This window comes from Eulemur rufifrons, chromosome 8 (genome assembly GCF_041146395.1).
Source record: "Eulemur rufifrons isolate Redbay chromosome 8, OSU_ERuf_1, whole genome shotgun sequence".
NCBI lineage: Eukaryota > Metazoa > Chordata > Mammalia > Primates > Lemuridae > Eulemur > Eulemur rufifrons.
Window position 1 is genome coordinate 91,163,424 of NC_090990.1, and position 18,047 is coordinate 91,181,470.

The window sequence follows — 18,047 nt, forward strand, 5'->3', positions numbered from 1 at the left end:
GTATTTAGGCTTGCTGAACTCTAGTTTGGAAGACATGTCCGAGTTATCCAGGAAGGCTTACAATCACTTAGCTAGAAAGCCAGTATCGGCGGTCGCCTTGTAGGCTTGCTAAACTCTAGTTTCCAGGAAGGGCAAGAGTCATATAGAGGATCACTTAAATTCACTCAGTGAAAGCAACTGTCGCGGGCTGCCTTTTAGGGTGGCTAAACTCTAGTTGGAAGGAAGTGTGAGTGTCATATATAGGAATTCTTACCTTGACTTAGTTAAAGCACCTATGGAGCGGTGGCGTGTCGTCTTGCTGAACTCCAGTTTGGAAGATGTGCGAGAGTATGTATTCATAGGGATATTTACAGCCACTTAGAGAAAGTAGCTCTCAGGGGTGGTGTGCAGGGTTACAAAACTACATTCAAAGAAGGATAAGAAAAATATACGGGGGAGGCTTACATTCGGGTAGAGAAAGCAACTTTCGTGGGGTGTATTGCCAGACGGCTAAACGTTGAGATTGGAACAAGTGTGAGTTTCTTGTGAATCACACTGAAGGATGAAGTCACTATGTAAAAGCTGGATACTTCTTAGCCAGACGGGAGTCACCATAGGAACACATACACTGACTGAGAGAAAGCAATTGTTGGGTGGTGGGTTGTAGGTTTGCTAAAGTCCAGTTTGGAAGAAGTGCGAGAATCCTTTATAGGAATGCTTACATTCACTTCCAGAAAGCAGCGATCAGCGGTGGTTTGCAGGATTGCTACACCGCAGTTTGCAAGAAGTGCGAGAGTCATGCATAGCAATGCTTAAATTCCCTTAGAGAAAGCAACTGTCGGCGGGTGTTTTTTAGGCTTTCTAGCCTCTGGTTTGGATGAAGTGTGAGACATACATGGGAACGCTTACATTCCCTTCCAGAAAGCAAGTGTCGCGGAGTGGTTTTTAGGCTTGCAAGACTTCTGAACGGAAGAAGTGCGAGAGGCATATACAGGAAGGCGTACATTTACTTAATGAAAGCAACTATAGTGGGATGCATTGGAGAATTGCTAAAGTCTGAGATTGGAAGAAGTGTGACCTTACTGTCAAACACACTTGAGAAAGAAGTCATCACGTAGGACGGGGAGAGCTCCCAGCAGTAAGGAGTCATGTATAGGGACGCTTAAACTAACTTAGACAGAGCAACTAGCAGGTGGTGCTCTGTAGGCTGGCTAAACGCTAGAATGGAGGAAGTGCCAGACGGTCTTCTATATTAACGCTTACATTCACTGAGAGAAAGAGACTATGTTGGGCGCTTTGTTACACTGGTAAACTCTGAGATTGGAGGAAGTGTGAGAGTTTCCTGTCCAACGCACTTAGGAAAGAAGTCATTATGTAGGAAGAGGAGAGTTCTCGGCTAGAAAGGGAGGAGGCTTTCTATGTATGGGAACGCTTACATTCACTTCAAGAAACTATCGGGGGGTAATTTGTAGTTAAACTCTAGAAGAACTGTGAGAGTCCTATATAGGAAGGCTTGCATTCACTTAGGGAAAGCAAGTACGAAGAAGGAGTGGTTTGTAGGCTTGCTAAACTCTAGTGTTGATGAAATGCGAGAGTCCTATAGAGGGACGTTAACCTTCAGTTAGTGAGAGCAACTCTCGGGGAGGGGGGTGGTATTTAGGCTTGCTGAACTCTAGTTTGGAAGACATGTCCGAGTTATCCAGGAAGGCTTACAATCACTTAGCTAGAAAGCCAGTATCGGCGGTCGCCTTGTAGGCTTGCTAAACTCTAGTTTCCAGGAAGGGCAAGAGTCATATAGAGGATCACTTAAATTCACTCAGTGAAAGCAACTGTCGCGGGCTGCCTTTTAGGGTGGCTAAACTCTAGTTGGAAAGAAGTGTGAGAGTCATATATAGGAATTCTTACCTTGACTTAGTGAAAGCACCTATGGAGCGGTGGCTTGTCGTCTTGCTGAACTCCAGTTTGGAAGATGTGCGAGAGTATGTATTCATAGGGATATTTACAGCCACTTAGAGAAAGTAGCTCTCAGGGGTGGTGCGCAGGGTTACAAAACTACATTCAAAGAAGGACAAGAAAAATATACGGGGGAGGCTTACATTCGGGTAGAGAAAGCAACTCTCGTGGGGTGTATTCCAGATGGCTAAACGTTGAGATTGGAACAAGTGTGAGTTTCTTGTGAATCACACTGAAGGATGAAGTCACTATGTAAAAGCTGGATACTTCTTAGCCAGACGGGAGTCACCATAGGAACACATACACTGACTGAGAGAAAGCAATTGTTGGGTGGTGGGTTGTAGGTTTGCTAAAGTCCAGTTTGGAAGAAGTGCGAGAATCCTTTATAGGAATGCTTACATTCACTTCCAGAAAGCAGCGATCAGCGGTGGTTTGCAGGATTGCTACACCGCAGTTTGCAAGAAGTGCGAGAGTCGTGCATAGCAATGCTTAAATTCCCTTAGAGAAAGCAACTGTCGGCGGGTGATTTTTAGGCTTTCTAGCCTCTGGTTTGGATGAAGTGTGAGACATACATGGGAACGCTTACATTCCCTTCCAGAAAGCAAGTGTCGCGGAGTGGTTTTTAGGCTTGCAAGACTTCTGAACGGAAGAAGTGCGAGAGGCATATACAGGAAGGCGTACATTTACTTAATGAAAGCAACTATAGTGGGATGCATTGGAGAATTGCTAAAGTCTGAGATTGGAAGAAGTGTGACCTTCCTGTCAAACACACTTGAGAAAGAAGTCATCACGTAGGACGGGGAGAGCTCCCAGCAGTAAGGAGTCATGTATAGGGACGCTTAAACTAACTTAGAGAGAGCAACTAGCAGGTGGTGCTCTGTAGGCTGGCTAAACGCTAGAATGGAGGAAGTGCCAGACGGTCTTCTATATTAACGCTTACATTCACTGAGAGAAAGAGACTATGTTGGGCGCTTTGTTACACTGGTAAACTCTGAGATTGGAAGAAGTGTGAGAGTTTCCTGTCCAACGCACTTAAGAAAGAAGTCATTATGTAGGAAGAGGAGAGTTCTCGGCTAGAAAGGGAGGAGGCTTTCTATGTATGGGAACGCTTACATTCACTTCAAGAAACTATCGGGGGGTAATTTGTAGTTAAACTCTAGAAGAACTGTGAGAGTCCTATATAGGAAGGCTTGCATTCACTTAGGGAAAGCAAGTACGAAGAAGGAGTGGTTTGTAGGCTTGCTAAACTCTAGTGTTGACGAAATGCGAGAGTCCTATAGAGGGACGTTAACCTTCAGTTAGTGAGAGCAACTCTCGGGGGGGGGGGTGGTATTTAGGCTTGCTGAACTCTTGGTTGAAATCTTGGGGTTTTCTAGATATAACATCATATCATCAGCAAAGAGTGAGAGTTTGATCTCTTCTGTCCCTATTTGGACTCCCTTGATTCTGCTTTCTTGCCTGATAGCTCTTGCAAGGACTTCCAATACTATGTTGAAAAGTAATGGGGACAGTGGGCAGCCTTGTCTGGTTCCAGTTCGAAGTGGGAATGCTTTCAGTTTTTCCCCATTCAGTATGATGTTGGCTGTGGGTTTGTCATATATGGCTTGTATCATTTTTAGATAGGCCCCGTCTATGCCTATTTTTTTGAGTGTTCTTATCATAAAAGGGTGTTGAATTTTGTCGAATGCTTTTTCTGCATCTATTGATAGTATCATATGGTCTTTATTTTTGCTTCTATTTATGTGATGAATTACATTTATAGATTTGCGTATGTTAAACCATCCCTGCATCTCTGGGATGAAGCCCACTTGGTCGTGATGGATTATTTTTTTGATAAGCACTTGGATTCGATTTGCTAGAATTTTATTGAGAATTTTTGCATCTATATTCATAAGAGAAATTGGTCTATAGTTCTCTGTTTTAGTTGCATCTTTTCCTGGTTTTGGTATTAGGGTTATGTTGGCTTGGTAAAAAGTGTTGGGGAGAATCCCATCCTTCTCTATATTGGAGAATAGTTTATGTAGGATGGGCACCAGTTCTTCTTTGTAGGTATGGTAGAATTCAGGTGTGAACCCATCTGGTCCAGGGCTTTTCTTTTTGGGAAGGTTTTTTATTGCTGTTTCGATTTCAGATCTAGATATCGGTCTATTTAGGAATTCTACTTCTTCCTGGTTGAGCCTGGGAAGGCTGTGTGTTTCTAGGAATTTGTCCATTTCCTCCAGATTTTCTAATTTGTGTGCATAAAGATTTTTGTAGAATTCATATATGGTATCCTGTATCTCTGTGGCATCAGTCGTGATTACTCCTTTTGTGTTCCTGATGGAGGTTATAAGAGATTTTTCTTTTCTGTTCTTGGTTAGTCTAGCCAGAGGTGTGTCAATTTTGTTTATTTTTTCAAAGAACCAACTTTTGGTTTTATTAATCTCCCTTATGGTTTGATTGTTGTCCTTTTCATTTAGTTCTGATTTAATCTTAATAATTTCTCTCCTTCTGCTGGGTTTGGGATCGGTCTGTTCTTCCTTCTCCAGCACTTTGAGTCTATTCATTAGATTGTCTAATTGTAAGTTTTCTGTCTTTTTGGTATAAGCATTTATGGAAATAAATTTTCCTCTCAGGACTGCTTTAGCTGTGTCCCACAGATTTTGATAGGTTGTATCTCCTTTGTCATTTAATTCAAAAAATCTTTTGATTTCCGACTTGATTTCTTCATTTATAAAATGATTGTTCAGGAGAAGGTTATTTAGCTTCCATGACTTTGAGTAGAAGTGAGGATTTCTGTTAGGGTTCATTGTTACTTTTATTCCACTGTGATCTGAGAAGATGCATGGTATAATTTCTATATTTTTAAATTTTTTAAGGCATGCTTTATGACCTAAGATATGGTCAATCTTGGAGAATGTCCCATGAGCTGATGAGAAGAAAGTATATTCAGTGGTTTTTGGGTAGAATGTCCTGTAGATATCAGTCAGGCCCATTTGATCGAGAGTTGTATTTAAGTCCACTATTTCTTTGTTTATTTTTTGTTTGGAAGATCTGTCTTGAACTGTCAGTGGCGTGTTAAAATCTCCGGCTACTAACGTGTTGTTATCTATCATTTGGTTGAGATCAAGTAGGGTTTGCTTTATGAATCTGGGTGCACCTAGGTTGGGTGCATATATATTAAGTATAGTTATGTCTTCTTGTTGAATTGTACCCTTCACCAGTATATAGTAACCATCTTTGTCTTTCTTTACTTTTGTTGATTTAAAAACTATGTTATCGGAGATTAGAACCGCCACGCCAGCTTTCTTTTGGGTTCCATTTGCTTGGAATATTGATTTCCATCCTTTTATCTTCAGCCTAAATGCATCCTTGCAGGTTAGATGAGTTTCCTGAAGACAGCAGATACTTGGCTTATATTTTTTTATCCATTGGGCCAGTCTATGTCTCTTGAGTGGGGAATTCAATCCATTCACATTTAATGAGAGAACTGATAGGTGAGACAGATTGCTTTTCCTCAAGTTGGGTTGAATTTCATTGATCTGTTTTCTCTCTTGAGCCATTATGATAATTGGGTTTTTATATTTATCTCTTGATTAGTGTTACATTCAAGGGTCCTTCTTGTGCTGGACCATGTGTAACTCTGTTTTGAGTACTTCTTGGAGAGCTGGTCTTGTCTTGGTGAATTCCCTAAGTTTTTGTTTATCTGAGAATGTCTTAATTTCACCTTCATATATAAAACTGAGCTTAGCTGGATACAGGATTCTAGGCTGGGCATTATTCTGTTTCAGAAGAGTGAGAATGGGGCCCCAATCTCTTCTTGCTTGTAAGGTTTCAGTTGAGAAATCTGGCGTGATTCGGATGGTCTTTCCTTTGTATGTTACTTGATTCTTTCTTCTTACAGCTCGAAGAAGGGCCTCTTTAGTGGATATTTTGGTCAGTCTAATGACTACATGACGTGGTGTCTTCCTATTTGGTATGAATCTCCCAGGGGTTCTTTGAGCTTCTTGAACCTGTATATCTAGAGATTTGGCTAGGCCTGGGAAATTTTCCTCAATTATATCTTCAAATAGTTTATTCAACCCTTGCTTATTGTCTTCTTCACCCTCAGGAATGCCGATTACTCTGACGTTAGGCTTCTTCACATAATCCCACATTTCTTGTAGACTGTGGTTAATTCTCATGTTTGTTTGCTTCAGCTCTGTAACTGACTTGTTTAATTGGAACGTGTTGTCTTCGATCTCTGAGATTCTTTCTTCTGTTTGATCTACCCTGCTCTTGAGACTTTCCACTGTGTTTTGTAGCTCCTTGAATAAATTCTTCATTTCCAGGAGTTCAGTTTGATTTTTCTTCAGAATTTCAATTTCTTTGGTGAATTTTTCTTCCAAGTCCTGGATCTTTTTTGTGGTTTCTTTATGTTGATTATCCATTTTTACTTGCATGCTGGTCAGCGTGTTTATGATCCATGTTTGAAATTCTTCCTGTGACATGTTGCTATTTGGAATCTGGTTTGTGTTAATTGGTGGTGAACTAGTAATCCTCTTTGAGGGTGAAGTTTCAGCTTGATTCTTTATACTTCCAGAGTTCTTTCGCTGAGCCCTTCCCATCTGGATGAATCCTTAAGATTCCTTCTTTCAGCTTTAGTCTGGAAAGGGGCAGGCCGTGAGCGCCAGGTAAGCTGCCTCCTCTGTCGCTAGGGGGAGCCTTTCGCGTGTTGTTCAGGGTTTTGCTACCTCCGCTGGGGGGGCTGCTTCTCTTCCTCTCCCGAGGTGGTTTCCGTCTCTCTCTCTGCGAGAAAGACAGTGGATAGGGGGAGGGGAGCGGCGCCCTCGTTCGCCCAGCGCCCCAGCTGCTGCAGTTCCCGTGGGCGATGGTCCTCCCCGCCCCAATGTCCGCAAGGTCCACGCTCAACTCTCTCGTGACTGGGGAACCACTCAGTGTTCACACAAAGGCTTAGCTCCTAGTCGGTCCGTGGACTAGGGAAGGGAGCCGCCCGGTACCCAATCACTTCACCGGGTTTAGGGTGCAAAACCCAACAATGGCGACCGCCCGTCTGCAGCACTGTCACTGGGGTTGAATGCTCAGCGACCGGCAGAGGCCAGAGGAGCCGAGACCGGGAGAACCCAGCCCCGCCCAAACGAGACAGATCGGCGTCTGCTCCTGCCGGGAGGGAGGCAGCCCCGCCGCCCGCGTATAGGAGACAGTTGCTAGGCGCCTCAGCCGCGCACAGCGCACAGCGTTCTAGGGTCCCAAATGCCTCCCGCCAATGTCTCCTCTGCAGAGCTCACGTCTCCCGCGGCAATTCTGCGCCGACTTTGGGCAAATCCCCAATTGAGTGGGTGTGGAGGTCAGAGGGGGAACAAGATGCTTTCCTGTGGGGCTGAACCCACCCCACTCTCTGGTGGGGTGCGTACAACCGTCCCGCGCTCCCTTCTCTGATGACCCTCCGCACTCTCTAGTTTTTCGCGATGTATTTCCCGATCACCTCAGTCCTTTCTCGCTCTCTCTCTGTCCCACGCTGATTCTCCGTGGGTTCACGCCGCCGTTCTTGTGGGGGAGTGAACCTCTAGCGTTGTGGCAGTCCGAGACCCATGCCTTCCACTCCGGGAGCACGAATCCAGGAGGTCACCACCATTCCGCCATCTTCAATCCCTGAACTCTAGTTTGGAAGACATGTCCGAGTTATCCAGGAAGGCTTACAATCACTTAGCTAGAAAGCCAGTATCGGCGGTCGCCTTGTAGGCTTGCTAAACTCTAGTTTCCAGGAAGGGCAAGAGTCATATAGAGGATCACTTCAATTCACTCAGTGAAAGCAACTGTCGCGGGCTGCCTTTTAGGGTGGCTAAACTCTAGTTGGAAGGAAGTGTGAGAGTCATATATAGGAATTCTTACCTTGACTTAGTGAAAGCACCTATGGAGCGGTGGCTTGTCGTCTTGCTGAACTCCAGTTTGGAAGATGTGCGAGAGTATGTATTCATAGGGATATTTACAGCCACTTAGAGAAAGTAGCTCTCAGGGCTGGTGCGCAGGGTTACAAAACTACATTCAAAGAAGGACAAGAAAAATATACGGGGGAGGCTTACATTCGGGTAGAGAAAGCAACTCTCGTGGGGTGTATTGCCAGATGGCTAAACGTTGAGATTGGAACAAGTGTGAGTTTCTTGTGAATCACACTGAAGGATGAAGTCACTATGGAAAAGCTGGATACTTCTTAGCCAGACGGGAGTCACGATAGGAACACATACACTGACTGAGAGAAAGCAATTGTTGGGTGGTGGGTTGTAGGTTTGCTAAAGTCCAGTTTGGAAGAAGTGCGAGAATCCTTTCTAGGAATGCTTACATTCACTTCCAGAAAGCAGCGATCAGCGGTGGTTTGCAGGATTGCTACACCGCAGTTTGCAAGAAGTGCGAGAGTCGTGCATAGCAATGCTTAAATTCCCTTAGAGAAAGCAACTGTCGGCGGGTGATTTTTAGGCTTTCTAGCCTCTGGTTTGGATGAAGTGTGAGACATACATGGGAACGCTTACATTCCCTTCCAGAGAGCAAGTGTCGCGGAGTGGTTTTTAGGCTTGCAAGACTTCTGAACGGAAGAAGTGCGAGAGGCATATACAGGAAGGCGTACATTTACTTAATGAAAGCAACTATAGTGGGATGCATTGGAGAATTGCTAAAGTCTGAGATTGGAAGAAGTGTGACCTTCCTGTCAAACACACTTGAGAAAGAAGTCATCACGTAGGACGGGGAGAGCTCCCAGCAGTAAGGAGTCATGTATAGGGACGCTTAAACTAACTTAGAGAGAGCAACTAGCAGGTGGTGCTCTGTAGGCTGGCTAAACGCTAGAATGGAGGAAGTGCCAGACGGACTTCTCCATTAACGCTTACATTCACTGAGAGAAAGACACTATGTTGGGCGCTTTGTTACACTGGTAAACTCTGAGATTAGAAGAAGTGTGAGAGTTTCCTGTCCAACGCACTTAAGAAAGAAGTCATTATGTAGGAAGAGGAGAGTTCTCGGCTAGAAAGGGAGGACGCTTTCTATGTATGGGAACGCTTACATTCACTTCAAGAAACTATCGGGGGGTAATTTGTAGTTAAACTCTAGAAGAACTGTGAGAGTCCTATATAGGAAGGCTTGCATTCACTTAGGGAAAGCAAGTACGAAGAAGGAGTGGTTTGTAGGCTTGCTAAACTCTAGTGTTGACGAAATGCGAGAGTCCTATAGAGGGACGTTAACCTTCAGTTAGTGAGAGCAACTCTCGGGGAGGGGGGTGGTTTTTAGGCTTGCTGAACTCTAGTTTGGAAGACATGTCCGAGTTATCCAGGAAGGCTTACAATCACTTAGCTAGAAAGCCAGTATCGGCGGTCGCCTTGTAGGCTTGCTAAACTCTAGTTTCCAGGAAGGGCAAGAGTCATATAGAGGATCACTTAAATTCACTCAGTGAAAGCAACTGTCGCGGGCTGCCTTTTAGGGTGGCTAAACTCTAGTTGGAAGGAAGTGTGAGAGTCATATATAGGAATTCTTACCTTGACTTAGTGAAAGCACCTATGGAGCGTTGGCGTGTCGTCTTGCTGAACTCCAGTTTGGAAGATGTGCGAGAGTATGTATTCATAGGGATATTTACAGCCACTTAGAGAAAGTAGCTCTCAGGGGTGGTGCGCAGGGTTACAAAACTACATTCAAAGAAGGACAAGAAAAATATACGGGGGAGGCTTACATTCGGGTAGAGAAAGCAACTTTCGTGGGGTGTATTGCCAGACGGCTAAACGTTGAGATTGGAACAAGTGTGAGTTTCTTGTGAATCACACTGAAGGATGAAGTCACTATGTAAAAGCTGGATACTTCTTAGCCAGACGGGAGTCACCATAGGAACACATACACTGACTGAGAGAAAGCAATTGTTGGGTGGTGGGTTGTAGGTTTGCTAAAGTCCAGTTTGGAAGAAGTGCGAGAATCCTTTATAGGAATGCTTACATTCACTTCCAGAAAGCAGCGATCAGCGGTGGTTTGCAGGATTGCTACACCGCAGTTTGCAGGAAGTGCGAGAGTCATGCATAGCAATGCTTAAATTCCCTTAGAGAAAGCAACTGTCGGCGGGTGTTTTTTAGGCTTTCTAGCCTCTGGTTTGGATGAAGTGTGAGACATACATGGGAACGCTTACATTCCCTTCCAGAAAGCAAGTGTCGCGGAGTGGTTTTTAGGCTTGCAAGACTTCTGAACGGAAGAAGTGCGAGAGGCATATACAGGAAGCCGTACATTTACTTAATGAAAGCAACTATAGTGGGATGCATTGGAGAATTGCTAAAGTCTGAGATTGGAAGAAGTGTGACCTTCCTGTCAAACACACTTGAGAAAGAAGTCATCACGTAGGACGGGGAGAGCTCCCAGCAGTAAGGAGTCATGTATAGGGACGCTTAAACTAACTTAGAGCGAGCAACTAGCAGGTGGTGCTCTGTAGGCTGGCTAAACGCTAGAATGGAGGAAGTGCCAGACGGTCTTCTATATTAACGCTTACATTCACTGAGAGAAAGAGACTATGTTGGGCGCTTTGTTACACTGGTAAACTCTGAGATTGGAGGAAGTGTGAGAGTTTCCTGTCCAACGCACTTAGGAAAGAAGTCATTATGTAGGAAGAGTAGAGTTCTCGGCTAGAAAGGGAGGACGCTTTCTATGTATGGGAACGCTTACATTCACTTCAAGAAACTATCGGGGGGTAATTTGTAGTTAAACTCTAGAAGAACTGTGAGAGTCCTATATGGGAAGGCTTGCATTCACTTAGGGAAAGCAAGTACGAAGAAGGAGTGGTTTGTAGGCTTGCTAAACTCTAGTGTTGACGAAATGCGAGAGTCCTATAGAGGGACGTTAACCTTCAGTTAGTGAGAGCAACTCTCGGAGAGGGGGGTGGTATTTAGGCTTGCTGAACTCTAGTTTGGAAGACATGTCCGAGTTATCCAGGAAGGCTTACAATCACTTAGCTAGAAAGCCAGTATCGGCGGTCGCCTTGTAGGCTTGCTAAACTCTAGTTTCCAGGAAGGGCAAGAGTCATATAGAGGATCACTTAAATTCACTCAGTGAAAGGAACTGTCGCGGGCTGCCTTTTAGGATGGCTAAACTCTAGTTGGAAAGAAGTGTGAGAGTCATATATAGGAATTCTTACCTTGACTTAGTGAAAGCACCTATGGAGCGGTGGCTTGTCGTCTTGCTGAACTCCAGTTTGGAAGATGTGCGAGAGTATGTATTCATAGGGATATTTACAGCCACTTAGAGAAAGTAGCTCTCAGGGCTGGTGCGCAGGGTTACAAAACTACATTCAAAGAAGGACAAGAAAAATATACGGGGGAGGCTTACATTCGGGTAGAGAAAGCAACTCTCGTGGGGTGTATTGCCAGATGGCTAAACGTTGAGATTGGAACAAGTGTGAGTTTCTTGTGAATCACACTGAAGGATGAAGTCACTATGTAAAAGCTGGATACTTCTTAGCCAGACGGGAGTCACGATAGGAACACATACACTGACTGAGAGAAAGCAATTGTTGGGTGGTGGGTTGTAGGTTTGCTAAAGTCCAGTTTGGAAGAAGTGTGAGAATCCTTTATAGGAATGCTTACATTCACTTCCAGAAAGCAGCGATCAGCGGTGGTTTGCAGGATTGCTACACCGCAGTTTGCAAGAAGTGCGAGAGTCGTGCATAGCAATGCTTAAATTCCCTTAGAGAAAGCAACTGTCGGCGGGTGATTTTTAGGCTTTCTAGCCTCTGGTTTGGATGAAGTGTGAGACATACATGGGAACGCTTACATTCCCTTCCAGAAAGCAAGTGTCGCGGAGTGGTTTTTAGGCTTGCAAGACTTCTGAACGGAAGAAGTGCGAGAGGCATATACAGGAAGGCGTACATTTACTTAATGAAAGCAACTATAGTGGGATGCATTGGAGTATTGCTAAAGTCTGAGATTGGAAGAAGTGTGACCTTCCTGTCAAACACACTTGAGAAAGAAGTCATCACGTAGGACGGGGAGAGCTCCCAGCAGTAAGGAGTCATGTATAGGGACGCTTAAACTAACTTAGAGCGAGCCACTAGCAGGTGGTGCTCTGTAGGCTGGCTAAACGCTAGAATGGAGGAAGTGCCAGACGGTCTTCTATATTAACGCTTACATTCACTGAGAGAAAGAGACTATGTTGGGCGCTTTGTTACACTGGTAAACTCTGAGATTGGAAGAAGTGTGAGAGTTTCCTGTCCAACGCACTTAGGAAAGAAGTCATTATGTAGGAAGAGGAGAGTTCTCGGCTAGAAAGGGAGGAGGCTTTCTATGGATGGGAACGCTTACATTCACTTCAAGAAACTATCAGGGGGTAATTTGTAGTTAAACTCTAGAAGAACTGTGAGAGTCCTATATAGGAAGGCTTGCATTCACTTAGGGAAAGCAAGTACGAAGAAGGAGTGGTTTGTAGGCTTGCTAAACTCTAGTGTTGACGAAATGCGAGAGTCCTATAGAGGGACGTTAACCTTCAGTTAGTGAGAGCAACTCTCGGGGAGGGGGGTGGTATTTAGGCTTGCTGAACTCTAGTTTGGAAGACATGTCCGAGTTATCCAGGAAGGCTTACAATCACTTAGCTAGAAAGCCAGTATCGGCGGTCGCCTTGTAGGCTTGCTAAACTCTAGTTTCCAGGAAGGGCAAGAGTCATATAGAGGATCACTTAAATTCACTCAGTGAAAGCAACTGTTGCGGGCTGCCTTTTAGGGTGGCTAAACTCTAGTTGGAAGGAAGTGTGAGAGTCATATATAGGAATTCTTACCTTGACTTAGTGAAAGCACCTATGGAGCGGTGGCTTGTCGTCTTGCTGAACTCCAGTTTGGAAGATGTGCGAGAGTATGTATTCATAGGGATATTTACAGCCACTTAGAGAAAGTAGCTCTCAGGGCTGGTGCGCAGGGTTACAAAACTACATTCAAAGAAGGACAAGAAAAATATACGGGGGAGGCTTACATTCGGGTAGAGAAAGCAACTCTCGTGGGGTGTATTGCCAGATGGCTAAACGTTGGATTGGAACAAGTGTGAGTTTCTTGTGAATCACACTGAAGGATGAAGTCACTATGTAAAAGCTGGATACTTCTTAGCCAGACGGGAGTCACGATAGGAACACATACACTGACTGAGAGAAAGCAATTGTTGGGTGGTGGGTTGTAGGTTTGCTAAAGTCCAGTTTGGAAGAAGTGCGAGAATCCTTTATAGGAATGCTTACATTCACTTCCAGAAAGCAGCGATCAGCGGTGGTTTGCAGGATTGCTACACCGCAGTTTGCAAGAAGTGCGAGAGTCGTGCATAGCAATGCTTAAATTCCCTTAGAGAAAGCAACTGTCGGCGGGTGATTTTTAGGCTTTCTAGCCTCTGGTTTGGATGAAGTGTGAGACATACATGGGAACGCTTACATTCCCTTCCAGAAAGCAAGTGTCGCGGAGTGGTTTTTAGGCTTGCAAGACTTCTGAACGGAAGAAGTGCGAGAGGCATATACAGGAAGGCGTACATTTACTTAATGAAAGCAACTATAGTGGGATGCATTGGAGAATTGCTAAAGTCTGAGATTGGAAGAAGTGTGACCTTCCTGTCAAACACACTTGAGAAAGAAGTCATCACGTAGGACGGGGAGAGCTACCAGCAGTAAGGAGTCATGTATAGGGACGCTTAAACTAACTTAGAGCGAGCAACTAGCAGGTGGTGCTCTGTAGGCTGGCTAAACGCTAGAATGGAGGAAGTGCCAGACGGTCTTCTATATTAACGCTTACATTCACTGAGAGAAAGAGACTATGTTGGGCGCTTTGTTACACTGGTAAACTCTGAGATTGGAGGAAGTGTGAGAGTTTCCTGTCCAACGCACTTAGGAAAGAAGTCATTATGTAGGAAGAGGAGAGTTCTCGGCTAGAAAGGGAGGAGGCTTTCTATGTATGGGAACGCTTACATTCACTTCAAGAAACTATCGGGGGGTAATTTGTAGTTAAACTCTAGAAGAACTGTGAGAGTCCTATATAGGAAGGCTTGCATTAACTTAGGGAAAGCAAGTACGAAGAAGGAGTGGTTTGTAGGCTTGCTAAACTCTAGTGTTGACGAAATGCGAGAGTCCTATAGAGGGACGTTAACCTTCAGTTAGTGAGAGCAACTCTCGGGGGGGGGGGGTGATATTTAGGCTTGTTGAACTCTAGTTTGGAAGACATGTCCGAGTTATCCAGGAAGTCTTACAATCACTTAGCTAGAAAGCCAGTATCGGCGGTCGCCTTGTAGGCTTGCTAAACTCTAGTTTCCAGGAAGGGCAAGAGTCATATAGAGGATCACTTAAATTCACTCAGTGAAAGCAACTGTCGCGGGCTGCCTTTTAGGGTGGCTAAACTCTAGTTGGAAGGAAGTGTGAGAGTCATATATAGGAATTCTTACCTTGACTTAGTGAAAGCACCTATGGAGCAGTGGCTTGTCGTCTTGCTGAACTCCAGTTTGGAAGATGTGCGAGAGTATGTATTCATAGGGATATTTACAGCCACTTAGAGAAAGTAGCTCTCAGGGCTGGTGCGCAGGGTTACAAAACTACATTCAAAGAAGGACAAGAAAAATATATGGGGGAGGCTTACATTCGGGTAGAGAAAGCAACTCTCGTGGGGTGTATTGCCAGATGGCTAAACGTTGAGATTGGAACAAGTGTGAGTTTCTTGTGAATCACACTGAAGGATGAAGTCACTATGTAAAAGCTGGATACTTCTTAGCCAGACGGGAGTCACCATAGGAACACATACACTGACTGAGAGAAAGCAATTGTTGGGTGATGGGTTGTAGGTTTGCTAAAGTCCACTTTGGAAGAAGTGCGAGAATCCTTTATAGGAATGCTTACATTCCCTTCCAGAAAGCAGCGATCAGGGGTGGTTTGCAGGATTGCTACACCGCAGTTTGCAAGAAGTGCGAGAGTCGTGCATAGCAATGCTTAAATTCCCTTAGAGAAAGCAACTGTCGGCGGGTGATTTTTAGGCTTTCTAGCCTCTGGTTTGGATGAAGTGTGAGACATACATGGGAACGCTTACATTCCCTTCCAGAAAGCAAGTGTCGCGGAGTGGTTTTTAGGCTTGCAAGACTTCTGAACGGAAGAAGTGCGAGAGGCATATACAGGAAGGGGTACATTTACTTAATGAAAGCAACTATAGTGGGATGCATTGGAGAATTGCTAAAGTCTGAGATTGGAAGAAGTGTGACCTTCCTGTCAAACACACTTGAGAAAGAAGTCATCACGTAGGACGGGGAGAGCTCCCAGCAGTAAGGAGTCATGTATAGGGACGCTTAAACTAACTTAGAGAGAGCAACTAGCAGGTGGTGCTCTGTAGGCTGGCTAAACGCTAGAATGGAGGAAGTGCCAGACGGTCTTCTATATTAACGCTTACATTCACTGAGAGAAAGAGACTATGTTGGGCGCTTTGTTACACTGGTAAACTCTGAGATTGGAAGAAGTGTGAGAGTTTCCTGTCCAACGCACTTAGGAAAGAAGTCATTATGTAGGAAGAGGAGAGTTCTCGGCTAGAAAGGGAGGAGGCTTTCTATGTATGGGAACGCTTACATTCACTTCAAGAAACTATCGGGGGGTAATTTGTAGTTAAACTCTAGAAGAACTGTGAGAGTCCTATATAGGAAGGCTTGCATTCACTTAGGGAAAGCAAGTACGAAGAAGGAGTGGTTTGTAGGCTTGCTAAACTCTAGTGTTGACGAAATGCGAGAGTCCTATAGAGGGACGTTAACCTTCAGTTAGTGAGAGCAACTCTCGGGGAGGGGGGTGGTATTTAGGCTTGCTGAACTCTAGTTTGGAAGACATGTCCGAGTTATCCAGGAAGGCTTACAATCACTTAGCTAGAAAGCCAGTATCGGCGGTCGCCTTGTAGGCTTGCTAAACTCTAGTTTCCAGGAAGGGCAAGAGTCATATAGAGGATCACTTAAATTCACTCAGTGAAAGCAACTGTCGCAGGCTGCCTTTTAGGGTGGCTAAACTCTAGTTGGAAGGAAGTGTGAGAGTCATATATAGGAATTCTTACCTTGACTTAGTGAAAGCACCTATGGAGCGGTGGCTTGTCGTCTTGCTGAACTCCAGTTTGGAAGATGTGCGAGAGTATGTATTCATAGGGATATTTACAGCCACTTAGAGAAAGTAGCTCTCAGGGCTGGTGCGCAGGGTTACAAAACTACATTCAAAGAAGGACAAGAAAAATATACGGGGGAGGCTTACATTCGGGTAGAGAAAGCAACTCTCGTGGGGTGTATTGCCAGATGGCTAAACGTTGACATTGGAACAAGTGTGAGTTTCTTGTGAATCACACTGAAGGATGAAGTCACTATGTAAAAGCTGGATACTTCTTAGCCAGACGGGAGTCACGATAGGAACACATACACTGACTGAGAGAAAGCAATTGTTGGGTGGTGGGTTGTAGGTTTGCTAAAGTCCAGTTTGGAAGAAGTGCGAGAATCCTTTATAGGAATGCTTACATTCACTTCCAGAAAGCAGCGATCAGCGGTGGTTTGCAGGATTGCTACACCGCAGTTTGCAAGAAGTGCGAGAGTCATGCATAGCAATGCTTAAATTCCCTTAGAGAAAGCAACTGTCGGCGGGTGATTTTTAGGCTTTCTAGCCTCTGGTTTGGATGAAGTGTGAGACATACATGGGAACGCTTACATTCCCTTCCAGAAAGCAAGTGTCGCGGAGTGGTTTTTAGGCTTGCAAGACTTCTGAACGGAAGAAGTGCGAGAGGCATATACAGGAAGGCGTACATTTCCTTAATGAAAGCAACTATAGTGGGATGCATTGGAGAATTGCTAAAGTCTGAGATTGGAAGAAGTGTGACCTTCCTGTCAAACACACTTGAGAAAGAAGTCATCACGTAGGACGGGGAGAGCTCCCAGCAGTAAGGAGTCATGTATAGGGACGCTTAAACTAACTTAGAGCGAGCAACTAGCAGGTGGTGCTCTGTAGGCTGGCTAAACGCTAGAATGGAGGAAGTGCCAGACCGTCTTCTATATTAACGCTTACATTCACTGAGAGAAAGAGACTATGTTGGGCGCTTTGTTACACTGGTAAACTCTGAGATTGGAAGAAGTGTGAGAGTTTCCTGTCCAACGCACTTAGGAAAGAAGTCATTATGTAGGAAGAGGAGAGTTCCCGGCTAGAAAGGGAGGACGCTTTCTATGTATGGGAACGCTTACATTCACTTCAAGAAACTATCGGGGGGTAATTTGTAGTTAAACTCTAGAAGAACTGTGAGAGTCCTATATAGGAAGGCTTGCATTCACTTAGGGAAAGCAAGTACGAAGAAGGAGTGGTTTGTAGGCTTGCTAAACTCTAGTGTTGACGAAATGCGAGAGTCCTATAGAGGGACGTTAACCTTCAGTTAGTGAGAGCAACTCTCGCGGGGGGGGGGGGTGGTATTTAGGCTTGCTGAACTCTAGTTTGGAAGACATGTCCGAGTTATCCAGGAAGGCTTACAATCACTTAGCTAGAAAGCCAGTATCGGCGGTCGCCTTGTAGGCTTGCTAAACTCTAGTTTCCAGGAAGGGCAAGAGTCATATAGAGGATCACTTAAATTCACTCAGTGAAAGCAACTGTCGCAGGCTGCCTTTTAGAATGGCTAAACTCTAGTTGGAAGGAAGTGTGAGAGTCATATATAGGAATTCTTACCTTGACTTAGTGAAAGCACCTATGGAGCGGTGGCTTGTCGTCTTGCTGAACTCCAGTTTGGAAGATGTGCGAGAGTATGTATTCATAGGGATATTTACAGCCACTTAGAGAAAGTAGCTCTCAGGGCTGGTGCGCAGGGTTACAAAACTACATTCAAAGAAGGACAAGAAAAATATACGGGGGAGGCTTACATTCGGGTAGAGAAAGCAACTCTCGTGGGGTGTATTGCCAGATGGCTAAACGTTGAGATTGGAACAAGTGTGAGTTTCTTGTGAATCACACTGAAGGATGAAGTCACTATGTAAAAGCTGGATACTTCTTAGCCAGACGGGAGTCACGATAGGAACACATACACTGACTGAGAGAAAGCAATTGTTGGGTGGTGGGTTGTAGGTTTGCTAAAGTCCAGTTTGGAAGAAGTGCGAGAATCCTTTATAGGAATGCTTACATTCACT